Below are 5,145 nucleotides of genomic sequence, written 5' to 3'. Positions count from 1 at the left end.
ACAGTGTTACTGAGAATATTTGTAGTATAATATTGGTTGCTTCGTTATGAGTCTCTGGTGGGAGTGTTTCACATGGCGGTACATCGTTATCTGAGTTAACGTGACTTATTGTGAGATTAGATGATCAGATACTGAAACTGCTGAAGCCTTAATGTGATGGAATAACTGCAAATTTTAGAGGGAATGGAGACAAAGTAAAACAAGGAACGTCATTGTTCTATCGATAGTCAGTCCATGACCTCTGTCAACCACCAACCGTTGGTTACAGGGGGCCTAATGTTACCTCCTCAGTGTCCAATCATCATGGTCAGCCACTGACTGCTGGGAAGGCATCACCATGGATGACGCATCACTTTGACGGCAACATTTGGATGTTTGGATGAGGACATTTGTTGTGGACATTACATCACACACACCAGGGGGACAGCAGAAAGCAAAAAGAAGTGGAAAGAAAAAAGAAAGTAATCGGTTGTTCAAAGTATTTTGGAGATTTTTGAAGAATTCAATATTGGTAAGAGAAGGAGAATAATGCATTATATTCCGATAATACTACCACTTAGTACAGTGCAGATTTATAACACACAGGGCGAAAGTAGGTGAGACTCCAGTAAAGGAACTTACGTGAAGTCTACAATGTCCACACTCTGAGAACTTCTATGATTTGTGATGATGATATATATTTGCAGGAAAACAGCCATGGATATTTTTGACGACAGTGAGTTGTGGTTTACAGTTTCTGCCCAGACTGGTCATCAACTTCGCCCAAGCTAAGTAAAGTCAATGCTACAAAGGTAAATAGTAAAAACATTATAAGAATAAATATACCCACATAATTTGTTGTGTAGAATCTCGTGCTCAAGCACAAATTAGCAACAGCCAAGTATAGAACACTAAGTTGCATGCAAGCAAAACTAGTATAGATAAGTGTTTACAGGAAGAACACCGCAGGAAACAAATATATAAATATTGTGGTAGGTCGGCTCACTCAGCTGCACATGGAGGCAGACACAGGAACACTGCAGAGTTATTGCATTAGTGGGAATCAGCCCACTCAGGGTTAGCAAAGACACAGTTCAGGCATGAACAATGGCACAAACCACTTATCCGTAGTGTTTCTCTCCAGCCACTAACACCCACTTGCCTTCGGAAGCCAATCACTTAAGCCCCTGACCATGTGACTCCTCCCTCATGTGATTGATCACATGACTGTCAGCACAAGGCGGTGCCGTCTCTGCAGGTGGAGATAAGGTGGACACCCTCCCACCCACTCTATGGATGTCCAGATAAAAGCCAGCCCATAATTCAAATGAGCTTAACCCGCACAGCACTTCAGTGTGCTGGAGGAAAAACTATGGGTTTTATATCACTGACACTATTAGGCGTAGTGAAACATATCTCCTCTCCAGCACTTTACCAGTGACTTTGTCACAATGTATATCATATACACCTCACGGCCAAATAATGTTAATGATACAAATTCATTGACATGTTATATTAATTAAGAAGGGATCAAATACTTGAGAGATGACAAAACACCACAATGTGTGTCCAAAAATGCTTAGAAAGTCCTGACAAAGATCTTGCGATTTAAGTATGGAATTTAATCCCTCTAATATAGAGTTGGTCATATTGAACATGCTTACTAATGACACAATCAGCTAAATCTCCTGTGGCTGCATGTTTTGTTTATATATATATATACTAGCTGAAGAGCCCGGCGTTGCCTGGGCATAGTAAATATCTGTGGTTAGTTATAGCACCTCACTTCTCTTATTTTCCCATCACACCTCTCATTTTCCCAATCACATCTTTCATTTTCCCCCTCACATCTCTCATTTTCTCCCTCACACCTCTCATTTTCTCCCTCACTCCTCTCATTCCCCCCTAACACTTGTCATTTTGACCTCACATCTGTCATTTTCCGATCACTCCACTATTTTCCCTCGCTCCTCTCATTTTGCACTCACACCTTTTCATTTTCACCTCACACCCCTCATTTTCACCTCAGTATATACATGTTTGCATCTCCCTTATATATAGTATACACCTGTATGCCATCTCCTGTATATAGTATATACCTGTATGTCATCTCCCCTGTATATAGTATATACCTGCTGTGTGTCATCTCCCCTGAATATAGTATATACCTGTATGTCATCTTCTATATATAGTATATACCTGTATGTCATCTCCTTCTATATATAGTATATACCTGTATGTCATCTCCTGCTGTATATAGTATATATCTGTGTCATCTCCTCCTGTATATAGTATATACCTGTATGTCATCTTCTATATATAGCATATACCTGTATGTCATCTCCTCCTGTACATAGGCCGAAAAAATACATTTGTCCATCCAGTTCAGCCTATATTCCATCATAATAAATCCCCAGATCTACGTCCTTCTACAGAACCTAATTGTATGATACCATATTGTTCTGCTCCAGGAAGACATCCAGGCCTCTCTTGAACCCCTCAACTGAGTTCGCCATCACCACCTCCTCAGGCAAGCAATTCCAGATTCTCACTGCCCTAACAGTAAAGAATCCTCTTCTATGTTGGTGGAAAAACCTTCTCTCCTCCAGACGCAAAGAATGCCCCCTTGTGCCCATCACCTTCCTTGGTATAAACAGATCCTCAGCAAGATATTTGTATTGTCCCCTTATATACTTATACATGGTTATTAGATCGCCCCTCAGTCGTCTTTTTTCTAGACTAAATAATCCTAATTTCGCTAATCTATCTGGGTATTGTAGTTCTCCCATCCCCTTTATTAATTTTGTTGCCCTCCTTTGTACTCTCTCTAGTTCCATTATATCCTTCCTGAGCACCGGTGCCCAAAACTGGACACAGTACTCCATGTGCGGTCTAACTAGGGATTTGTACAGAGGCAGTATAATGCTCTCATCATGTGTATCCAGACCTCTTTTAATGCACCCCATGATCCTGTTTGCCTTGGCAGCTGCTGCCTGGCACTGGCTGCTCCAGGTAAGTTTATCATTAACTAGGATCCCCAAGTCCTTCTCCCTGTCAGATTTACCCAGTGGTTTCCCATTCAGTGTGTAATGGTGACATTGATTCCTTCTTCCCATGTGTATAACCTTACATTTAGGTTAGACTTACTGGCCTATAATTTCCAGGTTCACTTTTAGAGCCCTTTTTGAATATTGGCACCACGTTTGCTATGCGCCAGTCCTGCGGAACAGACCCTGTCGCTATAGAGTCCCTAAAAATAAGAAATAATGGTTTATCTATTACATTACTTAGTTCTCTTAGTACTCGTGGGTGTATGCCATCCGGACCCGGAGATTTATCTATTTTAATCTTATTTAGCCGGTTTCGCACCTCTTCTTGGGTTAGATTGGTGACCCTTAATATAGGGTTTTCATTGTTTCTTGGGATTTCACCTAGCATTTCATTTTCCACCGTGAATACCGTGGAGAAGAAGGTGTTTAATATGTTAGCTTTTTCCTCGTCATCTACAACCATTCTTTCCTCACTATTTTTTAAGGGGCCTACATTTTCAGTTTTTATTCTTTTACTATTGATATAGTTGAAGAACAGTTTGGGATTAGTTTTACTCTCCTTAGCAATGTGCTTCTCTGTTTCCTTTTTGGCAGCTTTAATTAGTTTTTTAGATAAAGTATTTTTCTCCCTATAGTTTTTTAGAGCTTCAATGGTGCCATCCTGCTTTCGTAGTGCAAATGCTTTCTTTTTACCGTTAATTGCCTGTCTTACTTCTTTGTTTAGCCACATTGGGTTTTTCCTATTTCTAGTCCTTTTATTCCCACAAGGTATAAACCGCTTACACTGCCTATTTAGGATGTTCTTAAACATTTCCCATTTATTATCTGTATTCTTATTTCTGAGGATATTGTCCCAGTCTACCAGATTAAGGGCATCTCTAAGCTGGTCAAACTTTGCCTTCCTAAAGTTCAGTGTTTTTGTGACTCCCTGACAAGTCCCCCTAGTGAAAAACAGGTGAAACTGTACAATATTGTGGTCGCTATTTCCTAGATGCCCAACCACCTGCAGATTTGTTATTCTGTCAGGTCTATTAGATAGTATTAGGTCTAAAAGTGCTGCTCCTCTGGTTGGATTCTGCACCAATTGTGAAAGATAATTTTTCTTGGTTATTAGCAGAAACCTGTTGCCTTTATGGGTTTCACAGGTTTCTGTTTCCCAGTTAATATCCGGGTAGTTAAAGTCCCCCATAACCAGGACCTCATTATGGGTTGCAGCTTCATCTATCTGCTTTAGAAGTAGACTTTCCATGGTTTCTGTTATATTTGGGGGTTTGTAACAGACCCCAATGAGAATTTTGTTACCATTTTTCCCTCCATGAATTTCGACCCATATGGACTCAACATCCTCATTTCCTTCGCTAATATCCTCCCTTAAAGTGGACTTTAGACAAGACTTTACATAGAGACAAACCCCTCCTCCTCTCCGATTTTTACGATCCTTTCTAAACAGACTGTAACCCTGTAAGTTAACTGCCCAGTCATAGCTTTCATCTAACCATGTCTCGGTTATTCCCACTATGTCAAAGTTACCTGTAGATATTTCTGCTTCTAGTTCTTCCATCTTGTTTGTCAGGCTTCTGGCGTTTGTGAGCATGCAGTTTAGAGGATTTTGTTTTGTTCCAATCTCCTCGCTGTGGATTGTTTTAGAAATGTTCTTACCTCCCATCTGAGTATGTTTTCCTGGATCTTCTTTGTTCAAGTCTAATGTTTTTCTTCCCGTCCCCTCTTCTTCTAGTTTAACGCCCTCCTGATGAGTGTAGCGAGTCTTCTGGCGAATGTGTGTTTCCCAGGTTTGTTGAGGTGTAGTCCGTCTCTGGCGAGGAGTCCATCGTACAAGTAATTCACACCGTGGTCCAGGAATCCGAATCCTTGTTGTCTGCACCATCGTCTTAGCCAGTTGTTTGCATCAAGGATCCTGTTCCATCTCCTGGTGCCATGCCCGTCTACTGGAAGGATAGAAGAAAAAACTACCTGTGCATCCAGTTCCTTTACTTCTCCTGTATATAGTATATACCTGTGTGTCATCTCCTCCTGTATATAGTTTATACCTGTATGTCATCTCCTTCTGTATACAGTATGTACCTGTATGTTATCTCCTCCTCTATATAGTAATTGA

This window comes from Ranitomeya imitator, chromosome 10, assembly GCF_032444005.1.
Source record: "Ranitomeya imitator isolate aRanImi1 chromosome 10, aRanImi1.pri, whole genome shotgun sequence".
NCBI lineage: Eukaryota > Metazoa > Chordata > Amphibia > Anura > Dendrobatidae > Ranitomeya > Ranitomeya imitator.
The sequence above is the reverse complement of the archived record's forward strand: the minus strand, read 5'-3'. Positions refer to the sequence as shown.